General features: G+C 48.2%; 1 protein-coding gene and 1 non-coding gene across 2 annotated transcripts in view; one reads left to right on the forward strand and one right to left on the reverse strand.

Annotated features, from left to right (window-relative positions):
* The window catches only part of LOC127033680 (dynamin-1-like protein), a 325,175-nt gene that overhangs the window by 60,452 nt on the left and 241,177 nt on the right, over positions 1-23,546 (forward strand). The window lies entirely within an intron of this gene.
* Positions 6,217-6,309, reverse strand: TRNAF-GAA (transfer RNA phenylalanine (anticodon GAA)). Its single transcript has 2 exons — positions 6,273-6,309; positions 6,217-6,252 (listed from the first exon to the last, which is right to left on the reverse strand). It is a non-coding gene; the product is annotated as a tRNA-Phe (tRNA).

Below are 23,546 nucleotides of genomic sequence, written 5' to 3' on the forward strand. Positions count from 1 at the left end.
GAGAGACCCAGCCCCATAGACCCGTAGGAGCAGAGGATATTGGGGTCAGGAGGAGAGGAGATGGGCTTGGCAGAGACCCAGCCTGGGGTGCAGGAGAAATGGTGTGGGATGGAGGGAGCTGGGGGACAGAAAAGACACGTGTGGAGTGGTGAAATGTTGGTCCAGGGAAACTGAGTCACTCTCAGGACATGCTGTGCAGAAGGGAGCACAGGGGCAGGGAGAGAGACCCAGCCCCACAGAGCCCAAGAGAGATATTGGGGCAGGGGAGGGGATGGAGGGATGAGAGACCCAGGCCCATAGACCTCCCCTGGCTCCCAAGTTTGAGGGGAGGGGGGAACCACCCCACTGCACTTGCCGGCGGCGTGGCTGGGAACCAGGGGAGTGGATCAGGCTGGGGCTGGGTCACTTCACTTACCATTCAGTGAGAGCAGGGCAAGGGGGGCGGGGCTGGGGCGGAACAGGGATGGGAGCCATGGGGAAGAGCCAGGCAGCCCCTCCTGCAGCAGCTCCCAACCCCAGCTCACCTCCACTCCGCCTTCTCCCCTGAGCATGCCGGTGCCGCTCCACTTCTCCCGCCTCCCAGGCTTGCGATGCCAATCAACTGTTTAGTGCGGCAAGCCTGGGAGGGGAGGAGAATGAGAGCGGGGGCGGTGTGCTCAGGGGAGAAGACGGAGCAGAGATGAGCTGGGACAGGGAGCAGTTCCCCTGCATGCCCCTGTCCCCATTACTTGCTGCAGGCAGCCCTCTCCCTGCACCCCCGCAGCCCCCTGCCCCAGCTCACCTCCACTCCACTGCCTCCCCTGAGTGCGATTTTTGGTGCCCCCAACCACTTGGCACCATAGGCGGCCGACTAGTTCACTAGCGGTTGCACCGGCACTAGACACTGCCTGTCAGCAGGATTCCTCCTCCTCCTCAGTGAGACTAAATCTCCGCACCTAAACAGCCAGTCCATCTGCTGCACCACAATCCCCCATGCCTGAGACTCCCTGCCAAAGCCTTGCACTCGGCTCCAGAGAATTAAGTCTCACATCTCACTGGGAACTCCACTTCTTGTGCACAGAGAGTCTCAGCCCCCCTCAGTAGCTGACCTGAGAAACACAGTGTCTCCATAAGCAGCAAAGAGTCATGTGGCACCTTATAGACTAACAGATGTACTGGAGCATGAGCTTTCGTGGGTGAATCCCTACTTTGTTGGATGTATCAATGTCTGCCTTTTCCAAAGAAGTGCCTGGAGGGCATTTTTTTGTGTGATTATGTGGCCTAATGGATAAGGCTTCTGACCTCGGATGAGGTCATTGAGGGTTTGAGTCCCTTTGTAGTTGTGCTGGTGCACTTTTATCTAAGTGCTGTTTCCTTCAGGGTTGGAACCTCTTCTTGGCTGCTCAGGCCAATGCTCTGCCTTCAGCTAGAGCCCCGGAAAGGAGTTTGGGGTTGGGTGTCACAAAGGCTGGGGCAGAAGTCCCAGGTGCTTCCAGTATAGCCTTTGTCCTTCCTGACTTGCCAAAGAAAATGGGCTGCTGCCCGGGCTAGTGTGTAGAGCAGTTTCCCTCTTCCAAATGTGTGCCTGTCCCTGTGTTTGAGGGGGTTTGCTATACAGCACCTTCGGAGCCTGGGTGTTTCTCTGCTTCTCACCAGCTTGGGGTAAAATAGATTCATAGATTCTATGGTCAGAAGGGACCAATGTGATCATCTAGTTCGACCCTCTGCACAAAGCAGGCCACAGAACCCTTCCCATCCACTTCTATAACAACCCCCTAACCTATGCCTGAGTTATTGAAGTCTTCAAATTGTGGTTTGAAGACCTCAAGCCGCAGAGAATCTACCAGCAAGTGACCCATGCCCCACGCTGCAGGGGAAGGCGAAAAACCTCCAGGGCCTCTGCCAATCTGCCCTGGGGGAGAATTCCCTCCCGACCCCAAATATGGCGATTAGCTAAACCCTGAGCATGTGGGCAAGAGTCACTAGCCAGCACTCAGAAAAGAATTCTCTGCAGTAACTCAGATCCCATCCCATCCAACATCCCATCACCAAACAATGGGCATACTTATCAGGTGATAATCAAAGATCAATTGCCAAAATTAGGCTCTCCCACCATACCATCCCTTCCATAAATTTATCAAGCTTTATCTTGAAGCCAGATATGTCTTTTGCCCCCACTACTCCCCTTGGAAGGCTGTTCCAGAACTTCACTCCTCTAATGGTTAGAAACCTTCGTCTAATTTCAAGTTTAAACTTCCTAGTGTCCAGATTATACACATTCGTTCTTGTATCTACTTTGGTACTAAGCTTAAATAATTCCTCTCCCTCCCTAATATTAATCCCTCTGATATATTTATAAAGAGCAAGCATATCCCCCCTCAGCCTTCTTTTGGCTAGACTAAACAAGCCAAGCTCTTTGAGTCTCCTTTCATATGACAGGTTTTCCATTCCTCGGATCATCTTAGTAGCCCGTCTCTGAACCTGTTCCACTTTGAATTCATCCTTCTTAAACATGGGAGACCAGAACTGCACACAGTATTCCAGATGGGGTCTCACCAGCGCCTTATATAATGGTACTAACACCTCCTTATCTTTGCTGGAAATACCTCGCCTGATGCATCCTAAAACCACATTAGCTTTTTTCACGGCCATATCACATTGGTGGCTCATAGTCATCCTGTGATCTACCAATACCCCAAGGTCCTTCTCCTCCTCTGTTGCTTCCAACTGATGCATCCCCAATCTATATCTAAAGTTCTTATTATTAATCCCTAAGTGCATGACCTTGCACTTTTCACTATTAAATTTCATCCTATTACTATTACTCCAGTTTACAAGGTCATCCAGATCTTCCTGTATGATATCCCGGTCCTTCTCCGTGTTAGCAATACCCCCAGCTTTGTGTCATCTGTGACCTTTATTAGCACATTCCCGCTTTTTGTGCCAAGGTCAGTAATAAAAAGGTTAAATAAGATGGGTCCCAGAACCGATCCTTGAGGAATTCCACTAGTAACCTCCTTCCAGCCTGACAGTTCACCCTTCAGTACGACCCGTTGTAGTCTCCCCTTTAACCAGTTCCTTATCCACCTTACAATTCTCATATTGATCCCCATCTTTTCCAATTTAACTAATAATTCCGCATGTGGAACCGTGTTAAATGTCTTACTGAAATCGAGGTAAATTAGGTCTACCGTATTTCCTTTGTCTAAATAGTCTGTCACCTTCTCAAAGAAGGAGATCAGGTCGGTTTGGCACGATCTACCTTTAGTAAAACCATGTTGTACTTTGTCCCAATTACCATTGACCTCAATGTCCTTAACTACTTTCTCCTTCAAATTTTTTTCCAAGACCTTACATACTACAGATGTCAAACTAACAGGCCTATAGTTACTCGGATCACTCTTTCTCCTTTTCTTAAAGATAGGAACTACGTTAGCAATTCTCCAGTGGTACGGTACAACCCCTGAGTTTACTGATTAATTAAAAATTCTCGCTAACGGGCTTGCAATTTCATGCACCAGTTCCTTTAATATTCTCGGATGAAGATTGTCCGGGCCCTCCGATTTTGTCCCATTAAGCTGTTCAAGTATGGCTTCTTCCTCCGATGTGGTAATATCCACCTCCATATCCTCATTCCCGTTTGTCATCCTTCCATTACCCCTAAGCTCCCCATTAGCCTTATTAAAGACTGAGGCAAAGTATTTATTTAGATATTGGGCCATACCTAGGTTATCCTTAACCTCCTTTCCATCCTCAGTGTGTAGCGGTCCCACTTCTTCTTCCTTTGTTTTCTTCTTATTTATATGGCTATAGAACCTTTTACTATTGGTTTTAATTCCCTTTGCAAGGTTCAACTCTACTTGGGTTTTAGCCCTTCTCATTTTATCCCTACGTGTTCTGATCTCACTAAAATAGCTTTCCTTGCTAATCCCACCCTTCTTCCATTCCTTGCACGTTTTCTGCTTTTTCTTAATCACCTCTCTGAGATGCTTGCTCATCCAGCTTGGTCTACAACTCCTGCCTATGTTTTTTTCCCCTTTCTTGGGATGCAGGCTTCCGATAGTTTCTGCAGCTGCTACTTAAAGTAATTCCAGGCCTCTTCTGCATTTAGATCCACAAGTTCTTCAGTCCAATCCACTTCCTTAACTAATTTCCTTAATTCTTTAAAGTTAGCCCTTTTGAAATCAAAAACCCTAGTCCCAGATCTATTTTTGTTTATCCTTCCATCTAGTTTGAACTGAATTAGCTCATGATCACTCAAACCAAGGTTGTCCCCTACAACCATTTCTTCTATGAGGTCCTCACTGCTCACCAAAACCAAATCTAAAATGGCATCCCCTCTTGTCGGTTCTTCAACTACTTGGTGAAGGAATCCATCAGCTATCACATCCAGAAAAATCTGATCCCTACTATTCTTGCTAGCACTTGTACTCCAGTCTATATTTGGGAAGTTAAAGTCTCCCATGATCACACATTTCCCATTAGTGTTTACTTCCTTAAAAACATTAAAGAGGTCTCTATTCATATCCAAATCAGATCACGGTGGTCTGTAGCACACCCCAAGCACTGTCTCAGGGGAGGCTCTAGTAGCTTTCTTTCCCAGTGTGATTTTTGCCCAGACAGACTCTGTCTTGTCCATTCCATCACTTCTTATTTCTTTACAGTTAACCTCCTCATTGACGTACAATGCTACTCCACCACCTTTGCCTTTACTTCTGTCTTTCCTAAACAGCACATAGCCTTCAATACCTGTACTCCAGTCATGACTACTATTCCACCACGTTTCTGTAATCCCTATAATATCCGGTTTCACTTCCTGCACCAGTAGCTCTAGTTCCTCCATTTTGTTCCCTAGGCTCCTTGCATTAGTGTACAGATGTCTTAATTTTTGCCGTTTGGTTTCACTCACATTCTGTACCCTGTTAGGCATGGACATTCTACCACCAACATCACCTGTTAGTCTGTTATCTACACTACCCTTCCTCCTTATGTCAATTCTTCTGTCCATGGCTGTATCCCCTCTTACTTTGTTTACTTCCCTCTCAAGGTTAAATTCCGGCATGGAGATCTCCCGAATATCTCCCAACCATCTCCCCCAAATTTCTAGTTTAAAGCTCTCTTAATCAGGTAGGCGAGCCTCCATCCTAGAAGTCTATTTCCCTCCTTGCTCAGGTGAAGTCCATCCCGAAAGAACAGTTTTCTGTCCGTAAATGCTTCCCAATGGCCGTACATCCCAAAGCCCTCCTTATAGCACCACTGCCTGAGCCATCTGTTGATCGCCATAATCTTGTCACACCTCTGTCGCCCTTCTCTAGGAACCGGCAGAATCTCACTGAAGATCACCTGAGCCTCGATTTCCTTAAGCGTCTTCCCCAGTCTGGCATAGTCTCCCTTGATACATTCCAGAGAGTATCTAGCCATATCATTCGTTCCCACATGAAGGACAATCAACGGATTCTTCCCCGCTCCTGCTAGTATCCTTTTCAGCCTCAGGTCCACATCCTGTATCTTAGCACCCGGCATACAGAACACCCTTCTGTTCTCCCGATCAGCTCTAGTCACAGGCCTGGGAAAAAGCCTCTTGGGGTAAAATCTCCTGCCCCACAGCAAAAGTGAGCACCTTGAGTGGGACCAGTCAGAGGCCCCACCATGGGGGCTGGCCCTGCTTTCCTACCATCTTGTGATGTTGGCCACAGAGCATCAGCAGCTGCCCCGTGTGCTGGTGACCTTCAGTGGGTGTTTGGCATGGCAGGGAGCAGGCTGGCTGGGTGTTTTTGTGCATGTTTGAAGGCCACACCTAGGCATGGTCCTGCCCTCCTCTAGCCCTGACCTCAGTTGCTCTGTGGCTTTTAAGCCTTCCCTTGGAGCTGTCAGCACCAGCTGCCTCTGCTCTAGGTGCCCAGAGGAGGAGAGGTGTGTGGGGTCACTTTTACAGATGCCCCTTCCCTGGTACTGCCATTGCTCATCTGCACAGAGGAGTTTTAATCCCCAGTCCCTGCCTGTCACTGCCCAGCAGCCCTATGGCACCATTCCTGAGGGCTACCCTGCCTCACTGTTTTCCTACCATATTGGGAAAGACAGCTCTCATCATTAACGGTCAGGTGGACCAACTAGGGGCAGAAGCCAATTCTATATTTTCCTACTGCAGAGCCCAAGATCAGTAACTTAGCTTGGGTGCAAGCAATGCTGTGCTTTCAGAAAACAAGCCACCTCTGCACAAAGAGAGATGACAGGGCCTGCCAAAGCTTGGGATTGAACCAGGGACCTTTAGATCAAACCAGGGACCTTTAGATCTTCAGTCTAACGCTCTCCCAACTGAGTTACTTTGGCAGCTACATGACAGCATTTTGGCCTGTTGCTTCTCTGTCTGGGATGTTTTTGTCAGCAGTTGCACACAAAAAGGACAGGAAAACAAACAGCTGCTTCATACCCCCACCGGAGGAACTGGGCACCTTTAGCTGTGGTGAGTAAGAAGTGTCTGTTGGCTGGCAGGGCCTGTCCCCCAGGAGCTGGAACAGCAGCTGCCGCCTCCCCCTCTGCTCCAGGCTGTGGGAAATGCTCATTGCTTGGCTGCATGGGCGGACGCTGCTCCATGCTCTGGAGAGCGTCTGCATTGCTCTGTCAACCCCCCGTCTTCACTGTGCCAGTCTGGTAAGGTCCCAAGTGCCCCCTGTGGCCTGGCAGCTGAGAGTCTGTGCAGACATCAACCCCCTGCCAGCCCCAGAGCCAGCAGCAGCAGTGCCAGCCCCACTCCCCAGCACCACAGGGACACTCAATGCACTTCCTGTGGGGAAATGGCTCCTTAGTGTCCAGCTGCTAGAGTGAGAGCCAGGAGAGAGCAGTGTCTGGCTCACCTTGTGGGAGAGAAGAGACCTGATGAGTGTGGATCTCCCTCAGTCTCCCCGGCAATGCTGGTCAGTTCTATTGTCACTGTGATAGTCAGCGTTTTCCTGCAGGGCTGGCCCTAGAGGAATCTGGGGTCTGTGACAAATCCCCCCTTTTCTCCCCAGGCCCTGCCCCCACCCCTCCCCTCCCTTCCCTTCCCCCAAGTCCCCACCCATCCCATCTCTTCCCATCCTGCACCATTCCTCTCCCACCCCAACCTCTTCCCGTCCCTGTTCCTCCCCCTCCACCCAGTGCCTCCTGAACCCCACTGATCACTGGCAGGTGAGAGATGCTGAAGGGGAAGAAGAGGAGCTTGTCAGCAAGGCCTGTAGTGTGGGGGAGGAGCTGGCTGCCAGTGGGTGCTGAGCACCTAGTTTTTCTCTGTTGGTTCTGCAGCCCCGCAGCTCCCATGGAGTCGCTGACTCGACTTCTTTCACACGCTAGAAAGAGGAGCAGAACCAGGGCTATGGCTGATCTATGGGGCACTAGGTGAGTGGCAGAGGCTTCAGTTGCTGAGAGTTTGCCTGACACCTCAGGGACACAGTGTGAGGTGGTGCCCTAGGGATCTCTATGAAAGGAGCAGAACAGGATTTATTTGGGGTGGGGAGAGAATGTAAAGTGTTTCAGGGGGTTGTACAGAGGTATTCCCTGAGTTAGAGACTGGCTAAAACACAGGCCTCATTGTGAGCAGGATTCAAACCTGTGCAGGGAAATCCTATTGGATTTCAATTCCAACGCCTTAACCACTCAGCCATCACAGCTGCAAACACAAAATTGCCTCAATGTCAGAGAAACTGGTAAAGAATCACAATGACCAGGTGTGAAGTCATCTGAACTACAGAATTCCCACCACAAATCTGGCTCCCAAAGCACAGGGGGGATTTGGGGTTTGTTCTCTTTGCTTAGCCATGTGCAGTCGCACAGAGAGCGCATTTAAAAGTCTCCCCTCCCACAGAGCGGGAATGGGAAATGATTCTCAACTTGAAGCCTGATGTAGGTTGACCAGACATCCCCATTTTATCAGGACTGTCCCAATATTTGCTTGTTTGTCCCACGTCCCGACCGATGTTTGGTTGGGACACTGGACAAACAAATAATTTTGCCCTCTGCTCCAGCACACAAGCAGAGTCCGGAGGGACACTTGCTCCCCGCACCCCGACTCCTCCCCCTCCGTCCCCCATTGGATCCCTCTCCAAATCCCGGCCCTGGCCCTGCCCCCATCCCCACCCCCTCACTGCCCCATTGGATCCCTCCCCAAATCCTCACCCTGGCCCCACCTCTTCCCAAGCACGCGACATTCCTCCTCCCTCCCAGGTGTGCACACGGGCCATGGCCATGGCCAGGAGCGCAGTGCAGAAGCTGCTCCAGCCCTGCAGCCTGCTGGGCAGTGCAGTGGGACTGGGGGCAGAGCGGAGCAGGCAGGACCCAGGTGGTTGGGGGCAGAAACACACGTGGGGCAGACACATTCCTGCCGGGAGGGGCCGGGCCTGGTTGCCTTGTTCGTCCCTTGCCCGGGAGCTGCAGAAGGGACCTGGAGCACTGCTCGGCTGCAGAGCTCGGAGTCCAGGCTGGGCCCAGGAGCAAGGGGATGGAGGAGCTGGGGGTGTAGCGGGGGTTGGAGCCGAGAGCTGGTTGGAGATGGGGCTGTGCCACTGCTGCTTGGCGGCAGGGGGGCCCTCCGGGTTTTTTTTTTGCTCCACCCCCCACGTCCTGATATTTCATCTTTGACATCTGGTCACCCTAGCCTGATGTGAATGAGGATGTCTGGACCAAGGGGCCAGGGACTGACCTTTGCTAGAGAAACCACTGTCTAGTTTTAGCCAATAAGGAAAAGTCAGCAAATAAGAACAACCTCAGGTATCAGTAACTGCTACAGGTTGCAAATTCCTACATGTAGCAGTTTCTGCCTCTACACCTGCACAGCTCTGCTTCCCGGCTCTTCTCAGGCTCCTGCTCTCTCTTTAGCTCTACCCCACTCTGACCCAGGCAATTCCAGCTCACATGGAGGATGGGACCCCCTGGCTTGGTGACTCCCTCATTACACTGCCTGGCCTGTCAGTTCAGCTAACTTGGAGCTTTGGCCTCTCCCCATTGTCCCTGGGGACTGTCAGTCTCAGGGTCCTGATTTCCCATTGATCCTTCCCTCTTCTATTGGTGCTGGGAACTAGTCAACCAACCCACCTGCCCACCCACACTAAGTTTTAGTAAAGGGTCAAGAGCCCCCTTACACAAGCCAACCCCATGAGGGTCACTGATGTGCAGAAACAGCAGCTTAAGCTGGTCCCATGGTGTAATGGGCAGCACTCAGGACTCGGACTCCTGTAATCTGAGTTCAAATCTCAGTAGCACCTTGTGTTGGTTTGTGGTCAAGCCATAGAGCTCACAGTGCTCAACTTCCCTCTCTCCAGCTGTGTAAGAGCCAGTCTTTCCCCTCCTGCTGGGTGACTCACACCTCCTAGAGCCAGGTCTTTGGCTGGAATAGCCAAAATGGGCTAGAGCTCTAGAACTTGCTACCCTGATAGTTGGGTTTGTTGCTGCTTCACCTGATGTCCACAAGTTTGGCCCTTGTGTTTCCTATGCACACTTTTCCCCTGGCCCACATGGCGCTTGAAGAAAGGAGTGGCAGGGCTGGGATTAATAGTCAGAACTTGGCAGGAGGGAGGATAAGTCCCAGGCTGGAGCCCCACACACCTTCCCTCATCTGGGCACCTAGAGCAGAGACAGCCCAGCTCTGTCCACTGCATACATCGGCAGAGTAGGTGAGTTCATGTAAATACAATCTGGTCCCAAAGACTCCCCGCAACCCTGGTCATCAGTAGCTGTCAGGGAAGAGCTCATTCACACCTCGCTTACAAATCATCATTTGAAATTCTAAGGTTGGCCAACACTGCTGAAGCCACTGCACCGACATTGTCAGCAAACACAACAGGTGGGTGAGGAAACCAGGCTTGTGTCCAGACTTTCCAAACCTATTTTACTTTCTCAGGTACAAGCAGTTTTCATACGTTGTATCTGCTTTTAAAGTGTGCGTTAACGTTTCAATTTCCATTCAAATTTGCAAGCAATGACAACATTGGTAGCACTGCATGTAACTACCTGACCACTGGGGAGGAGGATTGTTGGAGAAATTCAGGGAAGGGGGTGCAGAGGTCTCTGCCTGGGGGGCGTATAGGGAATGCCCAGTTGCACTGAATTGAGTCTCCTACTGCAGCACCTCAGTAGGTTACATCAGAGAGGAGCTGCAGTGTGTATGCAGTGAGATGCCTGTGCCTTTAAGAGCCCAGCCCTGGGAAGCCCATGCTGAGAGGTGCAGCCTGTGGGAGGGGAAATAAAAAAGCCCTCTGGTCCCCCCGCTCATGGTTGCAAAAACTGGAGTCGTAGCCCCCCGGAATAACTGTTACCCCTCTGCCCCTGCCTGTGCTGGGGTTTAACCTCTGGCAGCACCTCCCCCTGGGCTTAACTCGGGCTTCTTCCCCCCTCCCTGACTTTGCCCTTCAGCCCCCTCCTAACTCTGCCTCTAGCTGCTTGACACCCCTACCAGTCATTTTCCACCCCCTGCTCAGACCCTGGCCAAACTTTCCTCTGATTTGCCCCCCTTAGCCCCTTTTTAATCCCTGTAAAATGTAGGGGGTGCTGGGTCCCATTCTCGGGGGGCAGGGGCTGGGTGCCTGGCCCGTGCCTGCCCAGTGCTCAAAGCGCCCCATGATCTTGCAGATGTTTGCCGAGTGCTGCAGAGTCACCTGCAGGGAGAGAGAGAGACATGGTTAGGAGGTGATACAGCCAAGGATGCCTCACCCAACACTGAGATGCAGCCACCTCTGGGGTGAGTTACACAAGTCAGCAAATGACTTTGGAACAAGAAACGCACTGAAAGGACTGAGGCTGCTGCAGGAGGTGGAGAAAACCAGAAAAAGCAGGAGCCCTGGATCCCAGCCCTGCCCCTCCCCCACTCTACCCCCTAACCCCCACTCCCCTCCCACATTGGAGGGGAGAAGCCAGGAGTCCTGGTCCCCAGCCTTGTCCACCCCCATATTTCGATATGGCTCCATCCAACAGCTGCCCCCTCAATTACCGGGCAGTGCCATGGGGCACACCAGGGCCTGCCTGTTTGCACAGGACGAGCGATGACAGTGCCCCAGGGTAGGGAGAGATGATGCTAAGGGAGAAACAGGCAGCAGACAGCTCCAATGACAGAGAAAGAAATGCTAGGGGGTGCTGTGCTGCAAGGAGTGAGAGGGGATGGCAGAGAATGGGAGGATGTTCCCTCACAGCAGGTGCGTCTGTCTCCCTCCCAATTCCTCCCAAGCCCTACCCAGCCCAGGCTAATCCCAGCCCAGCTACCAGGGTTAAATTTGGCCTTTATTCCCCAACTGCTGGGGGAGGGGTGTGGGGCTGGGGAGCATGAGCATCTACTCCCCCTTCCCCAGACACATTTGCATGGGTACTGACCAAAGGAGCCTGCAGCACTGCTGCCTAGAGGAAACTGAGGCACCAGCCAGTGACAGACACATCATGGCTCTCCTCATCCTCATCCTTTTTTCCATATACAACCTGGCCAGTGGAGGGGGGTAAACTCAGGGCAGTTGCATAGTTAACCTGTGGAACTCCTTGCAAGAGGATGTTTTGAAGGCCAAGGCTATAACAGGGTTCAAAAAAGAACTACATAAGTTTATGGTGGATAGATCCATCAAGGGCTATTAGCCAGAGTGGGGAGGGATGGTGCCTGTAGCCTCTGTTTGCCAGAAGCTGGGAATGGGCAACAGGGGATGGATCACTTGATGATTCCCTGCTCTGTTCATTCCCTCTAGGGCACCTGGCACTGGCCACTGTCCGAAGACAGGAGGATACTGGGCTAGATGGACTTTGCATCTGAACCAGTCTGGCCGTTCTTATGTCTCCCTTGGAGCAGCAGTGACTCCCAGTGGGCAGTCAGAGTAATGCACAGAAGGTGTTTTGCTTTGCGCAGCAGTGACACCAAGTGGCCAATGAGGGTAACACACAGAGTATGTATCCCTTGGAGCAGCATTGACACCTCGTGGTGATTCAGGGTAATGCACAGAAGGTGTTTCCCTTGATACAGCTGTGACACCTAGTGGTCAGGTGGCATAATGCACAGCGTGTGTCTTTCTTCTAGGAGCAGTGACACCCACGGACCAGTCACGGTAATGCACAGAGTGTGTTTCCCACCAATCTGGGTAATGCACAGAGCATGTTTCCCATGGAGCAGCAGTGACACCCAGTGACCAGCAGGGGTGGCATTAGACTCTTCTCGTTTGGTGGGGAACTGAGGTGGGCTAGACAAAAAAAATTGAGAGGCTATGCCCCCCATCACCTGGCCCCACCCTTCAAGAGGGCCATGCCTCTGCTCCTTCTCACTTAAAGGCCAGGCTCATCTCCTCTATCCCCTGGCCAGGGTTTACAGCAATACAACCTTTATTAAAATAGTAAACAGGGTTTACTCTAAATAATCTAAATCTGTCCAAATTTTAATAGTAAATCCAAAGTTTTCTTAAAGATCCCATTAATAATCAAAACCTAAATGAAAAATTGAAACAAAAAACAATGCTTAATTTAAATCCCAAACATTAAGAAAAACTTTGTTTTTAAAAATATAAACTAACAAATGCTGTAAATTAATAATTTCGTCATTTAATCAAAAAGGTGTTGTCATGGTATAAACCTCCACTCTGAACCTTAGCGTCCAAAAGATGGGCTACCAGCATGAATTCCTCTAAGCTTAATTACCAGCTTAGAACTTGTAGCTCTGCCACCAACCAGGAATTCCAGTGCCTGGTACACTCTGGTCCCCCCAAAACCTTGCCCAGGGACCCCCAAGACCCAGACCCTCTGGATCTTAACACAAGGAAAGTAAACCGTTTCCCTCACCATTGCCTCTCCCAGGCTTCCCCTGCCTGGGTTACCCTGGAAGATTGCTGTGATTCAAACTCCTTGAATCTTGAAACAGAGAGGAAAATTCACCTTCCCCCCTCCTTCTCTCTCCCCCTCCCAGACTCTCCCTGAGAGAGAAAGTAATCCTAAACCAGAGAGAAATTAACCTTTCTCTCCCCCTTCCCTCCTTTCTCCCCACCAATTCCCTGGTGGATCCAGACCCTATCCCCTGGGGTCTCACACCAGAATAAAAAGACAATCAGGTTCTTAAACAAGAAAAGCTTTTAATTAAAGAAAGAAAAACAGTAAAAATTATCTTTGTAAATTTAAGATGGAATATGTTACAGGGTCTTTCAGCTATAGACACTGGGAATACCCTCCCAGCCTACATATACAAGTATAAATTAAAATCCTTTCAGCAAAATACAAATTTGAACTCCTTCCAGCCAAATACACATTTGCAAATAAAGAAAACAAACATAAGGCTAACTCGCCTTATCTATCTAGTACTTAGTATTCTGAGCACATAAGAGCCTGTATCAGGGAGATTGGAGAGAAACCTGGTTGCACCTCTGGTCACAATCAGAACCCAGAGAGAACAACAACCAAACACTAACAGCACACACAAAAACTTCCCTCCCTCAAGATTTGAAAGTATCCTGTCCCCTGATTGGTCCTCTGGTCAGGTGACAGCCAGATTCACTGATCTTGTTAACCCTTTACAGGCAAAAGAGACATGAAGTACTCCTGTTCTATTAACCCTTAACTATCTATGACAGGTGTGTTACAGCAGAATGATAAAATAACATAAAATAAATAAGCCTGACCACTAAAACCTTATATAAAGGAATAGAATCCTTGAATACTGGCCAAATTTGTATAAAATATGCAGAACTATGTCAAAACTGGTGCTGCAGGTCAGCCATTCGAATCCAGCAAATGTCATTTAAAAGCTCCAGTCCAACGAAAAAAAACAAAACAACCCAATAAACCAAAATGGTCACAGCCTGAAAAAAACCTACACAGAAACAAAATTAAACCTGTGCCAACATTGGAACAAATGATGTAAATTTCTAATTCTAACTTCTTGTTTCTCCCAGGAGGAAAGTGTTTTGCACCCCAGTAACCAGGTTGTCACTGCAGCTTTCCTTTCACTAAATAAGATTTTTACCAAATATAAATTGCCCTCCAATTTCTCTAAGAGAAATTGAAATTGTATCTTTGCACTAGTATCCCAAGTGTGCAAGTCCATCCCCTCAGAGCAGCCCCACACTCTGAGGCCAGGGGAGAATCCCAACTGTTTTGTGCATTTGTAACCCTGGAGCCTGAAGCTGATGAGAGAAAGGGAAGTGAGCCATCTTGGAGCTTCCCTATACCACCTGCGGGAAGCACAGGGATTTGACTGAGTGACATCCTGGCTAATTTTCACCTTGTTCTCTGCCAGCAGGCTCCACTGGAGAGCTCGGGAGTGACTTGACCATGGCAGTACCCTATTTACGTATTAAAAGCCAACATTTTGGGGCCGTTGGGGTGCAATGTGATACTTTTGGGATTGGGACCCACATGAGAAGGGATGTGGATGAACTGGAGAGAGTCCAGCAGAGGGCAATAAAAATGATTAGGGAACTGGGGCACATGACTTATGAGAACCTACAGGCCATATCCTGTATGTAAGCTAAGGCAAACTGAGCATATCTATATTGTGACCTTTTACTCAGAAAGGAAAATTGACCTTTATCTTGTTACTTAAAAAGATAAGTACCCATACCTGTCTAAGACCTTTACCTAGACCAATTGACAATGCAGAATGGCATAGGGATTTTTTTCATTGTTGTACCCACAGACTTAACAGGTACACCACAAGGGAACTTTTGTACATATGTACATGTCATCAACACACACAAACATACTAGCCTATGAAGTAAGCATACCCTAATGTTTTGTGAGTGAGGAATGAAATTTGGGCGTAGGAGGAAGGATTTCCGGTGCTTGTGCCCTATGAAAGAGGTAACCCACCTCGCTAGAGCACTTTGCTCTATCATTCTGACTTACTTCCTCCACTCTCTCTCTATGTACTGTCAGTAGGCTGTACTTGTTCTTAAACTTTAAGTTTCAAGGGAACTAGGCTAAGCTCGGTTCCCCTAAGTTTGTATTCTTTGTTTATTAGGTTTTGATTTTAGGTTTAACATAGTCAAGTGAACACTAAGTAACATTAGCTTTTTCTAAGCACTGCATCTTTCACTCGAGAATTGAGAAACCTGAACTGCAAGGCTGGTCCTTTGTCTCTTACCACCAGGTTGTCAAGGAAGGCTGTGAGTATATTAACCAAAACTTTGTTGCATATAATGTCATATGTATCTTTTGAATAGCAGTAATGCAACTGTAACTTTGGAACTCAAATTAAATAAAATGTAAGCTAATAAATTAAATTTTCATCAAATTATCCACATTAATATTATTAGTGCACCCTAAATCAGGGTATATGGGACAGAGAGTTGGAGTCAGGGTGATGAGAGTACTGGCTCTGGGGTGGGGTTGAAATGAGAGGTTCAAGGTGTAGTAGAGGACTCAGGGTTAGTGAAGAGAATTGGGCTGTGAGGGCTCTGGAATGCAACCAGGAAAAAGAGAATTGAGGTGGCAGAGAGGGATCAGGCTAGAGCAGAAAGTGGCGGGGGAGTAAAAAGTTTGAACTGCAGGGGGAAAAAAAAAACTTCCTCCTGCTCCCTCTTACCAGAGCATTTAAGAACTAGGTGAGAAACATCTCTTCCCCACTACAACGGCAACACTAGCAGGCCTGGGCAGAATCATAACCACTTTACCCCCCACAGGCCTGGTGTTCCTAGCCTGGGACAGGGAAGGGGCTCCTCTCTTCTCCATTTGGGACATGGCGGGATGAGAGATGTGACAGTGCTTTACGGGAAATCATTATTTGCCTGATTCATGTGCCAGTCCTAGTCCTTGCTGACCCAAACAAACCATTTATCCTGCATGCTGATGCCAGTTTGGAGGGTCTGGGAGCAGTCCCGTACCAGGAAGTGGAAGGCAAATGTAAATCTGTAGCCTTTGCCAGCTGAGGACTGTCTGATAGTGAAACTTGCTAGCCCATCCACCAGCTGCAGTTCTTGGCCTTGAAATGGGCCATCATTGAGAAATTTCGACACTATTTGTCTGGTGCTCAGTTTCAGGTATGGACAGAGAACAATCCACTGACTTACATGTTAACAACAGCTAAGCTGGATGCTACAGGGCACAGATGAGTGTCTACTTTTGCTAGCCATAACTTCAGCATTCAATACCAATGAGCTGGTATAATAGGGAGTGTGATTTACCAGGACGACCAATTCTTGGCCGGGGGGAGGATGTAAGCAGAGTCAGAATGAACTCTACCCTGACATCTGTTGGTGATGTGTTGTAAAGACCTTTTGTTGCTGATATGCAAGGTCACACCAACCCCGCATTGCATGATGGGGGTGCTTGTCCAAAAGGTCATTTCGGCTGCTGTGGGATCCCCAGTCTCTTTGTTATTATGGCAGGAGTAATCAAGTGTAGTTATCCTGGTGATATGAATCAAGGACAGTAGAACGGTACTTAGCAGTTCATGATTTCATGAATCACCAGAATCTACATAAATCTCGTTAGGCAAGGGACATGGGTTCCAAGGCCTAGTGAATTAAGACAGATTGAAAATGGATATTTGTATTTAGCATTGTGGATTTCCTTTGAAATGTCTAAATGGTGGTTTTAGGGCCTTTGTTTCTCTGTAGTTTAAAAATACAGCTTTTTATCATTTTAATACATATTTGGTTCTATGCCACAGGTGTAAAACTGTTAATACTGTAGTGCAAATTTTGGATATAATTAAGCTGGTGGGCTCTGATATCATTTACACCCTAAAAGATGTAAACAACTTCAGAGTTGAGTAAAATGCTCTTTTCCACTTGTAATACAAGGACATTTTGCAGATTGGACTCAGAAACTACAGCTGGGGAACACAACTTTCCTGGCACAGGCACCACCTGTACAACCCACCTTTGCTACTTCACTCCATAACACCACACACAGAGCAGCCTTTTACTTTTCAATACCAAAATAGACCATGAAAGAGATCAAACAGCATAAGCTTCAGGCAGGTAACTCAAACACTGCAGCACTAAAAACAACTCAAAGAAATTCAAAAATATGTCTGTCTTTATACACCACAAAGGAAATCATCAACAACACACCAACAAGAACAAACAAAACAACCATTTCTATCTCTCTCAAGCATTAGGCATTTGGAACCCAGACCCCTTAATGGTGAGTACTTTCCAGACGAGGGTGAAGCTCTCAGGCCTCAAATGCCAGGTACAGTTACTCTCTCCTTGATCCAAAACGAACAGCAAAATACACTGGATTACTCCTGCCCCAATAACAAAGAGACTGGGGATCCCACAGCAGCTGAAATGACCATTTGAACAAGCACTTCCATCATGCAATCCGGGGTGGGTGTAACCATGCCAATGACATCAGCCCCAAAAGGCCTTTACACCAGATCACCAACAGATGGCACGGTAGAGTTCATAGCGACCCTGCTTAAACTAGATTGTGGAAAAGATTAAAAAACACTGAACGTTCAAACTCACCAAACGCAGGTCAATCCATCCTCATTGTTGTATCCGCTCATTATACTCCACACCTGAACGTAGCCCTAACGTGGACAACATACCCTCCTAACTCAGTTTCTGTATGTTAATCTTTTACCCCCTGTCGGGGCTACTGCAGATTATGTATTCCTTATGCCACCCGCTCTTAAACCAAACTTCATACCCCCTGGGTAATCTGTACGTTGTTCCCTGATTACCAGAAACTTCTGCGCCTAAACGCTGTACCGTACACTTTTTTTTTCTTTGAACGTCATCTTAATAAAATGTTGACATTTGTTCGAGATCCTGTCTCTTGTTCCTTTGCAAGGCGTGTGCGTTTGCTCCAGGTTTTAGATTGCTAAAACAGCAGAGGGGATGGGGGTGGGCGACTGAGCCAGAGGCGCTTGCCTGCTGCAGACACGGATCCAACGCTGAACCTCGTCCCCCACAAGCTGAAGGCTTAACTGAAAACAGTTTAAGAAGTGCTCCCGTCTCCGGAACTCAGCTACCCAGCTCCCAGTGGGGTCCAAACCCCAACTAGATCCCTTTTACCCTGTAGACGCTATAAAATCCTGTGACCAGGGCAGCTGCCTAGCAGCCTGCGCATCTGCCTGCCAGCACGAGAGCTCGTAAAGCACTAATCCAGATAGCAGAGGCTGGGTGGAAGGGGTGTGAAGCGCTAACAGAGTGGCACAGTGGAAGTGTGCTGGGCTCGTAATCCAGCGGTCAATGGATCAAAACCATCCTTTGACCAGCAGAGCACCAAAAGCCTAGGCCATGAGGCAAAAGATGACTGAGGTGGCTGCCTGCCAAGGAGCTCTCTGGCTGCCTGGGCTGAAGGCAGGAGACAGGCCTGGGCATGGCAAGTGCCTCCTGTCCTGGAATGAGGCTGCAGTGCTTCTATGGCTGCACTTTCCTGATGAGGCATGAGGCAGGCCAAGGGCTTTGCACAGCCTACAGGGAAGTGGGAGGGAGGCATCTTCGAGCCGGCGTGTCTCATCGGTTTCTCCCTTGCTCCTTGGGTGGAGATGGGAAGGGAGCAAAATGTTCCCAGCTGAAGGTTTTTCGCTCGGCCTTGAGGATTAAGCCCGAGCCTCTGGCGTGGCTGCTTGGAGATGGGCTTTTGCAGAACGGCCCCCACACTCTTGTAGGCAGCAGGTGAACCCACTGTGTCCAGGAGGGAGCCTTCAAGGTGGCCAAAGGAGAACATTATGGCTCTCAGTAGACCTTGAGGAGCCCACAAGGAGCCTTCAGAGTCATTCCTGATGGAGCATAAACCCCCCTCCTTTCCATTAAAAGCTGAACTCACGGACCCATGATACCACAGAGACACCTACCAGCAGCTGTTTGCTAGGGCTGCTGCCCGGCACCCTGCAGTGCTTCCTGCCAGTGCCAGAGCTCACCAGGCACTAGCCTGGAGCCAGGACAGCTAGGCACTGCTGAAGAGAAGCCAGCAGAGGGACAAAGCGTCCGTGTGCTGTGCTCATAACATAGAGGTGGATTAATCAAAACCCTCTTCTGCCAGCACCAGGCCTCCTTCTTCTTACACTGGGCCTTCAAGCAAGGGGGAGGCTGGCACAGCACCAAGAGTCTAACCTGTGAGGCAGGAGGCGGCTGTCACTCAGAGCCACGGATGTGGAGGTGCTGAAGGAGGGAGGGGTGACTCTAGGATGGGGTTCTTCTGTAAAGATGGCTGGCTGAAAGGTGGTGCTCATCTGTGTCAGCAACCTGCCCAGTTGCCTCACTGCCAGGGGATGCAGACATTTCTGTAAGGCACAAAAAGGGGCTATTTGGTGTTGAAGCAAATACGAGGAATGTGCATTTATGAGTGGGAATTTCCATTTCTTCAGCAGTTGAACATCAGTGTCCTAATGGCTAAGGCATTGGCTTCCAAAGCCAGAAATTATGGGTTCAAGTCCCATTTGGGGTGACAATCTACTTTCTTTCTGTATATTGCAAGGAAACCTTGGCCTTATTTTCAACAACGAAGCAGGAAGATGTTTGAGCACAAAGTCCTGGATCTTGGGAACAATCACCAAGGCTGTTAGAAGGCTCAGTCTGGTGACCTAATTGACGCAACCACACCCCCCCATTCCAGGGCAGTCCCATCTGAGAACCAGAAGCCATGAAGCAACAGTCCCCTCCTACCCTGACAGGTGGGCTGTGCAGATGATGGTGGAGGGCAGGAGGAGAGGAGGTTGCACTACTGCAGCCTGGGCTGTATCTGCGCCAAGGATAAATGGAGGGGGTCATGCAGCCTGTGCCTGACACTCCACAGTGCTACATTCAGTCCAGAAACAAGTCAAATCCTGCGCCAAGGATGGTGAATTCCCATGTGAGCACACAGTGCCCCTGTCCACCACACATGCTGCACACACATCAACTGCAACAGAAGAGACACAAATTGCATACTGAGGAGAGAGCTGGTTTGTTTCCAGGTTGCTTTTATTTCCAAAGGTACTGAAGTGTTATCTCTCTTCTTCTTCCATGGGCAGAAATGCAATGGAGGAGAAGCTCACATTCCTTAGCTGCCAGGTGACAGTGGCAGGAAGCAAACACACTGCAATGAAATTTAAAAAACATTCATAAATAATTTAGCACTGAGAAGTAATTAAATAAAAAAAAATCCAATGGACACACATGCTGGTGGCTTGTTCCCACCTCAGAGAGCGAGGGGCAGCGGGGTGTGTGAAAGGCAGGTGGTTGAGTCTGAGGGAGCATATTCAAGTTAAACAAATTATAGCAGACAGCTATAAAATACTCCATTTGGTAACATCAATACAGAATATATAAATCTACAAGCAATACAGCCATACACAGCTAAGATAGGGTGTCCACTTAATACCAGAGTTCCCATGGCCAAATAGCTGGAAGTGCCTTCACAGACACTGCTAAACAAAACAACATTGTACAGAACCAAGAGCAGCCCTACTGTGCCGTTAGGAAGGCTATCATACCTTTAGTCCCAGATTTGGACCTTAGCGTCCAAAATATGAGGGTTAGCATGAAAACCTCCAAGCTTAGTTACCAGCTTGGACCTGGTACTTGCTGCCACCACCCAAAAAATTAGAGTGTTTTGGGGCACTCTGGTCCCCCTGAAAATCCTTCCCTGGGGACCCCCAAGACCCAAATCCCTTGAGTCTCACAACAAAGGGAAATAATCCTTTTTCCCTTCCCCCCTCCAGGGGCTCCTGGAGAGATACACGGACACAAGCTCTGTGAATCCAAACAGAGTGACTCCCCCTCTCCGTTCCCAGTCCTGGAAACAAAAGCACTTACCTCTTCACCCAGAGGGAATGCAAAATCAGGCTAGCAAATCCAACACACACAGATCTCCCCCTGATTTCTTCCTCCCACCAATTCCCTGGTGAGTACAGACTCAATTTCCCTGAAATTTCTCAGTAAAGAAAACTTTAACAGGTTTTAAAAAGAAAGCTTTATATAAAAAAGAAAGAAAAATACATACAAATGGTCTCTCTGTATTAAGGTGACAAAATGCAGGGTTAATTGCTTAAAAGAAATATGAATAAACAGCCTTATTCAAAAAAGAATACAAATCAAAGCACTCCAGCACTTATATTCATGCAAATACCAAAGAAAAGAAACCATATGACTTACTATCTGATCTCTTTGTCCTTACACTTAGAAACAGAAGATTAGAAAGCAGAAACTACTTCTCCAAAACTCAGAGAAAGCAGGCAGACAGAAAAAGACTCAGACACAATATTCCCTACACCCAAAGTTGAAAAAATCCGGTTTCCTGATTGGTCCTCTGGTCAGGTGCTTCAGGTGAAAGAGACATTAACCCTTAGCTATCTGTTTATGACAAAGGCCTGCAGGAAACACAGCAAATCAATCTATGATTCTGTGGTTCTGCTTAGAAGTTACCAAGCGTGATAAATGAAAGGGGGTGGGTTTGGCGGGTAGAGCCCTTTTTTGGACACCCAGCCAGCCGGTAGCTATAAAATCCCTCTGAGGCCTGGGCTACACTATGACTTTAGGTTGAATTTAGCAGCGTTACCTCAATTTAACCCTGGACCCATCCACACGATGAAGCCCTTTTTTTCAACTTAAAGGGCTCTTTAAATGGATTTCTTTACTCCACCTCCAACGAGGGGATTAGCACTGATATCGGCCTTGCCGGGTCGAATTTAGGATAGTGTGGGTGAAATTCGGCGGTATTGGACTCCGGAAGCTATCCCAGAGTGCTCCATTGTGACCGCTCTGGACAGCGCTCTCAACTCAGATGCACTGGCCAGCTAGACAGGAAAAGGCCCGCAAACTTTTGAATTTCATTTCCTGTTTGGCCAGCATGGAGAGCTGATCAGCACAGGTCACCATGCAGAACTCATCAGCATGATGTGCACATTGCCCTGCCCGTACTTTGTGAGAAGTCTATGACCATGTCTATGGCCTCATCACTCTCGTCATCGCACTGCTGTCGCCTCCTTGCCTGGTTTTGCTTTTTCAACTTCTGGTTCTGTGCTGAAAAAAGGCACGAAACAATTGTCTGCCATTGCTCTGATGGAAGGAGGGGCAACTGATGGCATGGCTTACAGGGAATTAAAATCAACAAAAGGGGACAAACACAAACAACTGCCACACAGAATGGTCCCCTCAAGGATTGAACTCAAAACCCTGGGTTTAGCAGGCTGTTGATTTCACAGAACAAATCAGGTCAATTTCTTGTTTTGATCCATCTAGCTTTTATATCTTAGGTAGGTAGCAAACAGTGCAGTACAACTGCTAGCCATTGGCATCTCCTGGTTCCTCACCAGAAGACGGTGCTGTATGACTGCTAGCCATCATCATCTCCTGGGTGCTTGGCAGATGATGAGAATAACCTGGCTGAGTCACTCCCATGTTTGCCCAGGCACCCCTAACTGACTTCTCTGAGATTGACTAAAAGAGCACCTAAGAGTATGACAATGATAACTATCAATCATAATGCACTTTCTGTTACCAAAAGGCAATGAGTTACTGCTGTATAGCATTGCAGTCCCACAGCTGCCAGAACCCCGGAGACGTACGGTGACAGTGAGATGAGTGGGCTCCATGCTTGCTGTGGTATGGCGTCTGCTCAGGTAACCCAGGAAAAAAGGTGTGAAATGATTGTCCGCCATTACTTTCATGGGAAGGGGGTCTGATGACATACCCAGAATCACCCGCAACACTGTTTTTGCCACATCAGGCATTGGGATCTCAACCCAGAATCCCAATGGGTGGCAGAGACTGCAGGAACTGTGGGATAGCTATCCACAGCTACCCAAATTGCAACGCTCTGGAAGCTGACACTCGCCTCGGTACTGTGGAGGCAGTCCACCGACTTAATTCACTTCTAGCACTTTGTGTTGGAACACACACAACTGACTACATAAAAACAATTTTTAAAAAAACGACATCTACATTTGACCTAATTTCATAGTGTAGATATACCCAAAGACACTTGATCACTGCCTTGGATAGGCTAAGAGACTACTTACACTTTGGCCTGGTTTACACTGGGGTGGGGGGCGGGATCAATGTAAGATACACAGCTTCAGCTACAGAAATAGCGTAGCTGAAGTTGATATATCTTATTTTGACTTACCTCCTGTCCTCACAGCACAGGATTGACAGCTGTGGCTCCTCCATCCACTCCACTTCCACTTCTTACCCCGGTAAAGTTTCAGAGTGAACAGGAGCACATTTGAGGATTGATTTATTACATCCAGACAAGACACAATAAATCAAAGCCCAATAGATCAATTATTACCCACCAATCCCATGGATAGTTTGAACATACCAGGGATCAGCAACCATTCAGAAGGTGTGTGATAAATCTTCATTTATTCACTCTAATTTCAGGTTCCATGTGCAAATAATACATTTTAATATTTTTAGAAAATCTCTTTCTATAAATCTTTAATATATAACTAAACTATTGTTGTAGATAAAGTAAATAAGGCTTTTAAAATGTTTTAAGAAGCTTAATTTAAAAATAATTTAAAATGTAGAGCCATGACCAGGGCAGTATGAGTGCTACTGAAAATCAGCTCTTATACTGCCTTTGGCACATGTGCCAGAGATTGCCTATCCGAAAAACATATCCTTTGAGCTAAGCTCTAAAGAGCCAAGAAGCAATGCTGACACCCTTGGATTTAAAAATTTTATTAAAGTAAATGTGTGAAA

This window comes from Gopherus flavomarginatus, chromosome 13, assembly GCF_025201925.1.
Source record: "Gopherus flavomarginatus isolate rGopFla2 chromosome 13, rGopFla2.mat.asm, whole genome shotgun sequence".
Taxonomy (NCBI): domain Eukaryota; kingdom Metazoa; phylum Chordata; order Testudines; family Testudinidae; genus Gopherus; species Gopherus flavomarginatus.